The sequence below is a fragment of the Lissotriton helveticus genome, chromosome 6 (genome assembly GCF_964261635.1).
Source record: "Lissotriton helveticus chromosome 6, aLisHel1.1, whole genome shotgun sequence".
In the NCBI taxonomy this organism is placed as follows: Eukaryota; Metazoa; Chordata; class Amphibia; order Caudata; family Salamandridae; genus Lissotriton; species Lissotriton helveticus.
In genome coordinates this window covers 1,183,158,039-1,183,172,143 of record NC_136067.1, presented here as the reverse complement: position 1 = coordinate 1,183,172,143, position 14,105 = coordinate 1,183,158,039, and positions in this window count along the sequence as shown.

Sequence of the window (14,105 nt, the reverse complement as noted above, 5' to 3'; positions counted from 1 at the left end):
ATCAGCCTGGATAACTTGACTCCAGTGGTGTGGAGAGCCTGGGACTCACGTCTGAGCATACCCAGCCCACTCGGGGTGAAAATTGCAAAAAACACAGTTGATGGACAGAATGTAGAACAATGTCATACATTCACCCCAGTACAAGGATCTGGGCCTAAATCCATCGTTTTTTTGCACTCCACACCACCCTGGACACTGGCTATATGCAAATCAGCTCTGACCCTGTGCCTCATGGGAACAGTCCAGTCCGAACTACCAAGCCATGTCTTTCCCAGACCGGAATCAAGCATCCAAGGACCGGTTTCTGGCTATCAGCCTTCATCAGCCTGGATAGCTTGACTCCAGTTGTGTGGAGAGCCTGGGACTCACGTCTGAGCATACCCAGCCCACTCTGGGTGAAAATTGCAAAAAACACAGTTGATGGACAGAATGTAGAACAATGTCATACATTCACCCCAGTACAAGGATCTGGGCCTAAATCCATCATTTGTTTGCACTCCACACCACCCTGGGTTAGACACTGGCTATATGCAAATCAGCTCTGACCCTGTGCCTCAAAGGAACAGTCCAGTCCGAACTACCAAGCCATGTCTTTCCCAGACCGGAATCAAGCATCCAAGGACCGGTTTCTGGCTATCAGCCTTTATCAGCCTGGATAGCTTGACTCCAGTGGTGTGGAGAGCCTGGGACTCACGTCTGAGCATACCCAGCCCACTCGGGGTGAAAATTTCAAAAAACACAATTGATGGACAGAATGTAGAACAATGTCATACATTCACCCCAGTACAAGGATCTGGGCCTAAATCCATCGTTTTTTTGCACTCCACACCACCCTGGGTTAGACACTGGCTATATGCAAATCAGCTCTGACCCTGTGCCTCATGGGAACAGTCCAGTCCGAACTACCAAGCCATGTCTTTCCCAGACCGGAATCAAGCATCCAAGGACCAGTTTCTGGCTATCAGCCTTCATCAGCCTGGATAGCTTGACTCCAGTGGTGTGGAGAGCCTGGGACTCACGTCTGAGCATACCCATCCCACTCGGGGTGAAAATTGCAAAAAACACAGTTGATGGACAGAATGTAGAACAATGTCATACATTCAACCCAGTACAAGGATCTGGGCCTGAATCCATCGTTTTTTTGCACTCCACACCACCCTGGGTTAGACACTGCCTATATGCAAATCAGCTCTGACCCTGTGCCTCATGGGAACAGTCCAGTCCGAACTACCAAGCCATGTCTTTCCCAGACCGGAATCAAGCATCCAAGGACCGGTTTCTGGCTATCAGCCTCCATCAGCCTGGATAGCTTGACTCCAGGGGTGTGGAAAGCCTGGGACTCACGTCTGAGCATACCCAGCCCACTCGGAGTGAAAATTGCAAAAAACACAGTTGATGGACAGAATGTAGAACAATGTCATACATTCACCCCAGTACAAGGATCTGGGCCTAAATCCATCATTTTTTTGCACTCCACACCACCCTGGGTTAGACACTGGCTATATGCAAATCAGCTCTGACCCTGTGCCTCATGGGAACAGTCCAGTCCGAACTACCAAGCCATGTCTTTCCCAGACCGGAATCAGGCATCCAAGGACCGGTTTCTGGCTATCAGCCTTCATCAGCCTGGATAGCTTGACTCCAGTTGTGTGGAGAGCCTGGGACTCACGTCTGAGCATACCCAGCCCACTCTGTTTGAAAATTGCAAAAAACACAGTTGATGGACAGAATGTAGAACAATGTCATACATTCACCCCAGTACAAGGATCTGGGCCTAAATCCATCGTTTTTTTGCACTCCACACCACCCTGGGTTAGACACTGGCTATATGCAAATCAGCTCTGACCCTGTGCCTCATGGGAACAGTCCAGTCCTAACTTCCGAGCCATGTCTTTCCCAGACCGGAATCAAGCATCCAAGGACCGGTTTCTGGCTATCAGCCTTCATCAGCCTGGATAGCTTGACTCCAGTGGTGTGGAGAGCCTGGAAATCACGTCTGAGCATACCCAGCACACTCGGGGTGAAAATTGCAAAAAACACAGTTGATGGACAGAATGTAGAACAATGTCATACATTCACCCCAGTACAAGGATCTGGGCCTAAATCCATCGTTTTTTTGCACTCCACACCACCCTGGGTTAGACACTGGCTATGTGCAAATCAGCTCTGACACTGTGCCTCATGGGAACAGTCTAGTCTGAACTACCAAGCCATGTCTTTCCCAGACCGGAATCAGGCATCCAAGGACGGGTTTCTGGCTATCAGCCTTCATCAGCCTGGATAGCTTGACTCCTGTGGTGTGGAGAGCCTGGGACTCACGTCTGAGCATACCCAGCCCACTCGGGGTGAAAATTGCAAAAAACACAGTTGATGGACAGAATGTAGAACAATGTCATACATTCACCCCAGTACAAGGATCTGGGCCTAAATCCATCGTTTTTTTGCACTCCACACCACCCTGGGTTAGACACTGGCTATATGCAAATCAGCTCTGACCCTGTGCTTCATGGGAACAGTCCAGCCTGAACTACCAAGCCATGTCTTTCCCAGAACGGAATCAAGCATCCATGGAGCGGTTTCTGGCTATCAGCCTTCACCAGCCTGGATAGCTTGACTCCAGTGGTGTGGAGAGCCTGGGACTCACGTCTGAGAATACCCAGCCCACTCGGGGTGAAAATTGCAAAAAACACAGTTGATGGACAGAATGTAGAACAATGTCATACATTCACCCCAGTACAAGGATCTGGGCCTAAATCCATTGTTTTTTTTGCACTCCACACCACCCTGGGTTAGACACTGGCTATATGCAAATCAGCTCTGACCCTGTGCCTCATGGGAACAGTCCAGTCCGAACTACCAAGCCATGTCTTTCCCAGACCGGAATCAAGCATCCAAGGACCGGTTTCTGGCTATCAGCCTTCATAAACCTGGATAGCTTGACTACAGTGGTGTGGAGAGCCTGGGACTCACGTCTGAGCATACCCAGCCCACTCGGGGTGAAAATTGCAAAAAACACAGTTGATGGACAGAATGTAGAACAATGTCATACATTCACCCCAGTACAAGGATCTGGGCCTAAATCCATCGTTTTTTTGCACTCCACACCACCCTGGGTGAGACACTGGCTATATACAAATCAGCTCTGACTCTGTGCCTCATGGGAACAGTCCAGCCTGAACTACCAAGCCATGTCTTTCCCAGAATGGAATCAAGCATCCAAGGACCGGTTTCTGGCTATCAGCCTTCATCAGCCTGGATAGCTTGACTCCAGTGGTGTGGAGAGCCTGGGACTCACGTCTGAGCATACCCAGCCCACTCGGGGTGAAAATTTCAAAAAACACAATTGATGGACAGAATGTAGAACAATGTCATACATTCACCCCAGTACAAGGATCTGGGCCTAAATCCATCGTTTTTTTGCACTCCACACCACCCTGGGTTAGACACTGGCTATATACAAATCAGCTCTGCCCCTGTGCCTCATGGGAACAGTCCAGTACGAACTACCAAGCCATGTCTTTCCCAGACCGGAATCAAGCATCCAAGGACCGGTTTCTGGCTATCAGCCTCCATCAGCCTGGATAGCTTGACTCCAGTGGTGTGGAGAGCCTGGGACTCACGTCTGAGCATACCCAGCCCACTCGGGTGAAAATTGCAAAAAACACAGTTGATGGACAGAATGTAGAACAATGTCATACATTCACCCCAGTACAAGGATCTGGGCCTAAATCCATAGTTTTTTTGCACTCCACACCACCCTGGGTGAGACACTGGCTATATGCAAATCAGCTCTGACCCTGTGCCTCATGGGAATAGTCCAGTCTGAACTACCAAGCCATGTCTTTCCCAGACCGGAATCAAGCATCCTAGGACCGGTTTCTGGCTCTCAGCCTTCATCAGCCTGAATAGCTTGACTCCAGTGGCGTGGAGAGCCTGGGACTTACGTCTGAGCATACCCAGCCCACTCGGGGTGAAAATTGCAAAAAACACAGTTGATGGACAGAATGTAGAACAATGTCACACATTCACCCCAGTACAAGGATCTGGGCCTAAATCCATCATTTTTTTGCACTCCACACCACCCTGGGTTAGACACTGGCTATATGCAAATCAGCTCTGACCCTGTGCCTCATGGGAACAGTCCAGTCCGAACTACCAAGCCATGTCTTTCCCAGACCGGAATCAAGCATCCAAGGACCGGTTTCTGGCTATCAGCCTTCATAAACCTGGATAGCTTGACTACAGTGGTGTGGAGAGCCTGGGACTCACGTCTGAGCATACCCAGCCCACTCTCGGTGAAAATTTCAAAAAACACAATTGATGGACAGAATGTAGAACAATGTCATACATTCACCCCAGTACAAGGATCTGGGCCTAAATCCATCGTTTTTTTGCACTCCACACCACCCTGGGTTAGACACTGGCTATATACAAATCAGCTCTGACCCTGTGCCTCATGGGAACAGTCCAGTCCGAACTACCAAGCCATGTCTTTCCCAGACCGGAATAAAGCATCCAAGGACCGGTTTCTGGCTATCAGCCTCCATCAGCCTGGATAGCTTGACTCCAGTGGTGTGGAGAGCCTGGGACTCACGTCTGAGCATACCCAGCCCACTCGGGGTGAAAATTGCAAAAAACACAGTTGATGGACAGAATGTAGAACAATGTCATACATTCACCCCAGTACAAGGATCTGGGCCTAAATCCATCGTTTTTTTGCACTCCACACCACCCTGGGCTAGACACTGGCTATATGCAAATCAGCTCTGACCCTGTGCCTCATGGGAACAGTCCAGTTCGAACTACCAAGCCATGTCTTTCCCAGACCAGAATCAAGCATCCAAGGACCGGTTTCTGGCTATCAGCCTCCATCAGCCTGGATAGCTTGACTCCAGTTGTGTGGAGAGCCTGGGACTCACGTCTGAGCATACCCAGCCCACTCGGGGTGAAAATTGCAAAAAACACAGTTGATGGACAGAATGTAGAACAATGTCATACATTCACCCCAGTTCAAGGATCTGGGCCTAAATCCATCGTTTTTTTGCACTCCACACCACCCTGGGTGAGACACTGGCTATATGCAAATCAGCTCTGACCCTGTGCCTCATGGGAACAGTCCAGTCCGAACTACCAAGCCATGTCTTTCCCAGACCTGAATCAAGCATCCAAGGACCGGTTTCTGGCTCTCAGCCTTCATCAGCCTGGATAGCTTGACTCCAGTGGTGTGGAGAGCCTGGGACTCACGTCTGAGCATACCCAGCCCACTCGGGGTGAAAATTGCAAAAAACACAGTTGATGGACAGAATGTAGAACAATGTCATACATTCACCCCAGTACAAGGTTCTGGGACTAAATCCATCGTCTTTTTTGCACTCCACACCACCCTGGGTTAGACACAGGCTATATGCAAATCAGCTCTGACCCTGTGCCTCATGGGAACAGTCCAGTCTGAACTTCCGAGCCATGTCTTTCCCAGACCGGAATCAAGCATCCAAGGAACGGTTTCTGGCTATCAGCCTTCATCAGCCTGGATAGCTTGACTCCAGTGGTGTGGAGAGCCTGGGACTCACGTCTGAGCATACCAAGCACACTCGGGGTGAAAATTGCAAAAAACACAGTTTATGGACAGAATGTAGAACAATGTCATACATTCACCCCAGTACAAGGATCTGGGACTAAATCCATCGTTTTTTTGCACTCCACACCACCCTGGGTTAGACACTGGCTATGTGCAAATCAGCTCTGACGCTGTGCCTCATGGGAACAGTCTAGTCCGAACTACCAAGCCATGTCTTTCCCAGACCGGAATCAGGCATCCAAGGACCGGTTTCTGGCTATCAGCCTTCATCAGCCTGGATAGCTTGACTCCAGTGGTGTGGAGAGCCTGGGACTCACGTCTGAGCATACCCAGCCCACTCGGGGTGAAAATTGCAAAAAACACAGTTGATGGACAGAATGTAGAACAATGTCATACATTCACCCCAGTACAAGGATCTGGGCCTAAATCCATCGTTTTTTTGCACTCCACACCACCCTGGGTGAGACACTGGCTATATGCAAATCAGCTCTGACCCTGTGCCTCATGGGAACAGTCCAGTCCGAACTACCAAGCCATGTCTTTCCCAGACCTGAATCAAGCATCCAAGGACCGGTTTCTGGCTCTCAGCCTTCATCAGCCTGGATAGCTTGACTCCAGTGGTGTGGAGAGCCTGGGACTCACGTCTGAGCATACCCAGCCCACTCGGGGTGAAAATTGCAAAAAACACAGTTGATGGACAGAATGTAGAACAATGTCATACATTCACCCCAGTACAAGGTTCTGGGACTAAATCCATCGTCTTTTTTGCACTCCACACCACCCTGGGTTAGACACAGGCTATATGCAAATCAGCTCTGACCCTGTGCCTCATGGCAACAGTCCAGTCTGAACTTCCGAGCCATGTCTTTCCCAGACCGGAATCAAGCATCCAAGGACCGGTTTCTGGCTATCAGCCTTCATCAGCCTGGATAGCTTGACTCCAGTGGTGTGGAGAGCCTGGGACTCACGTCTGAGCATACCAAGCACACTCGGGGTGAAAATTGCAAAAAACACAGTTGATGGACAGAATGTAGAACAATGTCATACATTCACCCCAGTACAAGGATCTGGGACTAAATCCATCGTTTTTTTGCACTCCACACCACCCTGGGTTAGACACTGGCTATGTGCAAATCAGCTCTGACGCTGTGCCTCATGGGAACAGTCTAGTCCGAACTACCAAGCCATGTCTTTCCCAGACCGGAATCAGGCATCCAAGGACCGGTTTCTGGCTATCAGCCTTCATCAGCCTGGATAGCTTGACTCCAGTGGTGTGGAGAGCCTGGGACTCACGTCTGAGCATACCCAGCCCACTCGGGGTGAAAATTGCAAAAAACACAGTTGATGGACAGAATGTAGAACAATGTCATACATTCACCCCAGTACAAGGATCTGGGCCTAAATCCATCGTTTTTTTGCACTCCACACCACCCTGGGTTAGACACTGGCTATATGCAAATCAGCTCTGACCCTGTGCCTCATGGGAACAGTCCAGCCTGAACTACCAAGCAATGTCTTTCCCAGAACGGAATCAAGCATCCAAGGACCGGTTTCTGGCTATCAGCCTTCATAAGCCTGGATAGCTTGACTCCAGTGGTGTGGAGAGCCTGGGACTCACGTCTGAGCATACCCAGCCCACTCGGGGTGAAAATTGCAAAAAACACAGTTGATGGACAGAATGTAGAACAATGTCATACATTCACCCCAGTACAAGGATCTGGGCCTAAATCCATCATTTTTTTGCACTCCACACCACCCTGGGTGAGACACTGGCTATATGCAAATCAGCTCTGACCCTGTGCCTCATGGGAACAGTCCAGTCCGAACTACCAAGCCATGTCTTTCCCAGACCGGAATCAAGCATCCAAGGACCGGTTTCTGGCTATCAGCCTTTATCAGCCTGGATAGCTTGACTCCAGTGGTGTGGAGAGCCTGGGACTCACGTCTGAGCATACCCAGCCCACTCGGGGTGAAAATTGCAAAAAACACAGTTGATGGACAGAATGTAGAACAATGTCATACATTCACCCCAGTACAAGGATCTGGGCCTAAATCCATCATTTTTTTGCACTCCACACCACCCTGGGTGAGACACTGGCTATATGCAAATCAGCTCTGACCCTGTGCCTCATGGGAACAGTCCAGTCCGAACTACCAAGCCATGTCTTTCCCAGACCGGAATCAAGCATCCAAGGACCGGTTTCTGGCTATCAGCCTTCATCAGCCTGGATAGCTTGACTCCAGTGGTGTGGAGAGCCTGGGACTCACGTCTGAGCATACCCAGCCCACTCGGGGTGAAAATTGCAAAAAACACAGTTGATGGACAGAATGTAGAACAATGTCATACATTCACCCCAGTACAAGGATCTGGGCCTAAATCCATCATTTTTTTGCACTACACACCACCCTGGGTTAGACACTGGCTATATGCAAATCAGCTCTGACCCTGTGCCTCATGGGAACAGTCCAGTCCGAACTACCAAGCCATGTCTTTCCCAGACCGGAATCAGGCATCCAAGGACCGGTTTCAGGCTATCAGCCTTCATCAGCCTGGATAGCTTGACTCCAGTTGTGTGGAGAGCCTGGGACTCACGTCTGAGCATACCCAGCCCACTCGGGGTGAAAATTGCAAAAAACACAGTTGATGGACAGAATGTAGAACAATGTCATACATTCACCCCAGTACAAGGATCTGGGCCTAAATCCATCGTTTTTTTGCACTCCACACCACCCTGGGTTAGACACTGGCTATATGCAAATCTGCTCTGACCCTGTGCCTCATGGGAACAGTCCAGCCTGAACTACCAAGCAATGTCTTTCCCAGAACGGAATCAAGCATCCAAGGACCGGTTTCTGGCTATCAGCCTTCATAAGCCTGGATAGCTTGACTCCAGTGGTGTGGAGAGCCTGGGACTCACGTCTGAGCATACCCAGCCCACTCGGGGTGAAAATTGCAAAAAACACAGTTGATGGACAGAATGTAGAACAATGTCATACATTCACCCCAGTACAAGGATCTGGGCCTAAATCCATCATTTTTTTGCACTCCACACCACCCTGGGTGAGACACTGGCTATATGCAAATCAGCTCTGACCCTGTGCCTCATGGGAACAGTCCAGTCCGAACTACCAAGCCATGTCTTTCCCAGACCGGAATCAAGCATCCAAGGACCGGTTTCTGGCTATCAGCCTTTATCAGCCTGGATAGCTTGACTCCAGTGGTGTGGAGAGCCTGGGACTCACGTCTGAGCATACCCAGCCCACTCGGGGTGAAAATTGCAAAAAACACAGTTGATGGACAGAATGTAGAACAATGTCATACATTCACCCCAGTACAAGGATCTGGGCCTAAATCCATCATTTTTTTGCACTCCACACCACCCTGGGTGAGACACTGGCTATATGCAAATCAGCTCTGACCCTGTGCCTCATGGGAACAGTCCAGTCGGAACTACCAAGCCATGTCTTTCCCAGACCGGAATCAAGCATCCAAGGACCGGTTTCTGGCTATCAGCCTTCATCAGCCTGGATAGCTTGACTCCAGTGGTGTGGAGAGCCTGGGACTCACGTCTGAGCATACCCAGCCCACTCGGGGTGAAAATTGCAAAAAACACAGTTGATGGACAGAATGTAGAACAATGTCATACATTCACCCCAGTACAAGGATCTGGGCCTAAATCGATCATTTTTTTGCACTCCACACCACCCTGGGTGAGACACTGGCTATATGCAAATCAGCTCTGACCCTGTGCCTCATGGGAACAGTCCAGTCCGAACTACCAAGACATGTCTTTCCCAGACCGGAATCAAGCATCCAAGGACCGGTTTCTGGCTATCAGCCTTTATCAGCCTGGATAGCTTGACTCCAGTGGTGTGGAGAGCCTGGGACTCACGTCTGAGCATACCCAGCCCACTCGGGGTGAAAATTGCAAAAAACACAGTTGATGGACAGAATGTAGAACAATGTCATACATTCACCCCAGTACAAGGATCTGGGCCTAAATCCATCATTTTTTTGCACTCCACACCACCCTGGGTGAGACACTGGCTATATGCAAATCAGCTCTGACCCTGTGCCTCATGGGAACAGTCCAGTCCGAACTACCAAGCCATGTCTTTCCCAGACCGGAATCAAGCATCCAAGGACCGGTTTCTGGCTATCAGCCTTCATCAGCCTGGATAGCTTGAGTCCAGTGGTGTGGAGAGCCTGGGACTCACGTCTGAGCATACCCAGCCCACTCGGGGTGAAAATTGCAAAAAACACAGTTGATGGACAGAATGTAGAACAATGTCATACATTCACCCCAGTACAAGGATCTGGGCCTAAATCCATCGTTTTTTTTGCACTACACACCACCCTGGGTTAGACACTGGCTATATGCAAATCAGCTCTGACCCTGTGCCTCATGGGAACAGTCCAGTCCGAACTACCAAGCCATGTCTTTCCCAGACCGGAATCAAGCATCCAAGGACCGGTTTCAGGCTATCCGCCTTCATCAGCCTGGATAGCTTGACTCCAGTTGTGTGGAGAGCCAGGGACTCACGTCTGAGCATACCCAGCCCACTCTGGGTGAAAATTGCAAAAAACACAGTTGATGGACAGAATGTAGAGCAATGTCATACATTCCTCCCAGTACAAGGATCTGGGCCTAAATCCATCATTTTTTTGCACTCCACACCACCCTGGGTGAGACACTGGCTATATGCAAATCAGCTCTGACCCTGTGCCTCATGGGAACAGTCCAGTCCGAACTACCAAGCCATGTCTTTCCCAGACCGGAATCAAGCATCCAAGGACCGGTTTCTGGCTATCAGCCTTCATCAGCCTGGATAGCTTGACTCCAGTGGTGTGGAGAGCCTGGGACTCACGTCTGAGCATACCCAGCCCACTCGGGGTGAAAATTGCAAAAAACACAGTTGATGGACAGAATGTAGAACAATGTCATACATTCACCCCAGTACAAGGATCTGGGCCTAAATCCATCATTTTTTTGCACTACACACCACCCTGGGTTAGACACTGGCTATATGCAAATCAGCTCTGACCCTGTGCCTCATGGGAACAGTCCAGTCCGAACTACCAAGCCATGTCTTTCCCAGACCGGAATCAGGCATCCAAGGACCGGTTTCAGGCTATCAGCTTTCATCAGCCTGGATAGCTTGACTCCAGTTGTGTGGAGAGCCTGGGACTCACGTCTGAGCATACCCAGCCCACTCGGGGTGAAAATTGCAAAAAACACAGTTGATGGACAGAATGTAGAACAATGTCATACATTCACCCCAGTACAAGGATCTGGGCCTAAATCCATCGTTTTTTTGCACTCCACACCACCCTGGGTTAGACACTGGCTATATGCAAATCTGCTCTGACCCTGTGCCTCATGGGAACAGTCCAGCCTGAACTACCAAGCAATGTCTTTCCCAGAACGGAATCAAGCATCCAAGGACCGGTTTCTGGCTATCAGCCTTCATAAGCCTGGATAGCTTGACTCCAGTGGTGTGGAGAGCCTGGGACTCACGTCTGAGCATACCCAGCCCACTCGGGGTGAAAATTGCAAAAAACACAGTTGATGGACAGAATGTAGAACAATGTCATACATTCACCCCAGTACAAGGATCTGGGCCTAAATCCATCATTTTTTTGCACTCCACACCACCCTGGGTGAGACACTGGCTATATGCAAATCAGCTCTGACCCTGTGCCTCATGGGAACAGTCCAGTCCGAACTACCAAGCCATGTCTTTCCCAGACCGGAATCAAGCATCCAAGGACCGGTTTCTGGCTATCAGCCTTTATCAGCCTGGATAGCTTGACTCCAGTGGTGTGGAGAGCCTGGGACTCACGTCTGAGCATACCCAGCCCACTCGGGGTGAAAATTGCAAAAAACACAGTTGATGGACAGAATGTAGAACAATGTCATACATTCACCCCAGTACAAGGATCTGGGCCTAAATCCATCATTTTTTTGCACTCCACACCACCCTGGGTGAGACACTGGCTATATGCAAATCAGCTCTGACCCTGTGCCTCATGGGAACAGTCCAGTCGGAACTACCAAGCCATGTCTTTCCCAGACCGGAATCAAGCATCCAAGGACCGGTTTCTGGCTATCAGCCTTCATCAGCCTGGATAGCTTGACTCCAGTGGTGTGGAGAGCCTGGGACTCACGTCTGAGCATACCCAGCCCACTCGGGGTGAAAATTGCAAAAAACACAGTTGATGGACAGAATGTAGAACAATGTCATACATTCACCCCAGTACAAGGATCTGGGCCTAAATCGATCATTTTTTTGCACTCCACACCACCCTGGGTGAGACACTGGCTATATGCAAATCAGCTCTGACCCTGTGCCTCATGGGAACAGTCCAGTCCGAACTACCAAGACATGTCTTTCCCAGACCGGAATCAAGCATCCAAGGACCGGTTTCTGGCTATCAGCCTTTATCAGCCTGGATAGCTTGACTCCAGTGGTGTGGAGAGCCTGGGACTCACGTCTGAGCATACCCAGCCCACTCGGGGTGAAAATTGCAAAAAACACAGTTGATGGACAGAATGTAGAACAATGTCATACATTCACCCCAGTACAAGGATCTGGGCCTAAATCCATCATTTTTTTGCACTCCACACCACCCTGGGTGAGACACTGGCTATATGCAAATCAGCTCTGACCCTGTGCCTCATGGGAACAGTCCAGTCCGAACTACCAAGCCATGTCTTTCCCAGACCGGAATCAAGCATCCAAGGACCGGTTTCTGGCTATCAGCCTTCATCAGCCTGGATAGCTTGAGTCCAGTGGTGTGGAGAGCCTGGGACTCACGTCTGAGCATACCCAGCCCACTCGGGGTGAAAATTGCAAAAAACACAGTTGATGGACAGAATGTAGAACAATGTCATACATTCACCCCAGTACAAGGATCTGGGCCTAAATCCATCGTTTTTTTGCACTACACACCACCCTGGGTTAGACACTGGCTATATGCAAATCAGCTCTGACCCTGTGCCTCATGGGAACAGTCCAGTCCGAACTACCAAGCCATGTCTTTCCCAGACCGGAATCAAGCATCCAAGGACCGGTTTCAGGCTATCCGCCTTCATCAGCCTGGATAGCTTGACTCCAGTTGTGTGGAGAGCCAGGGACTCACGTCTGAGCATACCCAGCCCACTCTGGGTGAAAATTGCAAAAAACACAGTTGATGGACAGAATGTAGAGCAATGTCATACATTCCTCCCAGTACAAGGATCTGGGCCTAAATCCATCATTTTTTTGCACTCCACACCACCCTGGGTGAGACACTGGCTATATGCAAATCAGCTCTGACCCTGTGCCTCATGGGAACAGTCCAGTCCGAACTACCAAGCCATGTCTTTCCCAGACCGGAATCAAGCATCCAAGGACCGGTTTCTGGCTATCAGCCTTCATCAGCCTGGATAGCTTGACTCCAGTGGTGTGGAGAGCCTGGGACTCACGTCTGAGCATACCCAGCCCACTCGGGGTGAAAATTGCAAAAAACACAGTTGATGGACAGAATGTAGAACAATGTCATACATTCACCCCAGTACAAGGATCTGGGCCTAAATCCATCATTTTTTTGCACTACACACCACCCTGGGTTAGACACTGGCTATATGCAAATCAGCTCTGACCCTGTGCCTCATGGGAACAGTCCAGTCCGAACTACCAAGCCATGTCTTTCCCAGACCGGAATCAGGCATCCAAGGACCGGTTTCAGGCTATCAGCTTTCATCAGCCTGGATAGCTTGACTCCAGTTGTGTGGAGAGCCTGGGACTCACGTCTGAGCATACCCAGCCCACTCGGGGTGAAAATTGCAAAAAACACAGTTGATGGACAGAATGTAGAACAATGTCATACATTCACCCCAGTACAAGGATCTGGGCCTAAATCCATCGTTTTTTTGCACTCCACACCACCCTGGGTTAGACACTGGCTATATGCAAATCTGCTCTGACCCTGTGCCTCATGGGAACAGTCCAGCCTGAACTACCAAGCAATGTCTTTCCCAGAACGGAATCAAGCATCCAAGGACCGGTTTCTGGCTATCAGCCTTCATAAGCCTGGATAGCTTGACTCCAGTGGTGTGGAGAGCCTGGGACTCACGTCTGAGCATACCCAGCCCACTCGGGGTGAAAATTGCAAAAAACACAGTTGATGGACAGAATGTAGAACAATGTCATACATTCACCCCAGTACAAGGATCTGGGCCTAAATCCATCATTTTTTTGCACTCCACACCACCCTGGGTGAGACACTGGCTATATGCAAATCAGCTCTGACCCTGTGCCTCATGGGAACAGTCCAGTCCGAACTACCAAGCCATGTCTTTCCCAGACCGGAATCAAGCATCCAAGGACCGGTTTCTGGCTATCAGCCTTTATCAGCCTGGATAGCTTGACTCCAGTGGTGTGGAGAGCCTGGGACTCACGTCTGAGCATACCCAGCCCACTCGGGGTGAAAATTGCAAAAAACACAGTTGATGGACAGAATGTAGAACAATGTCATACATTC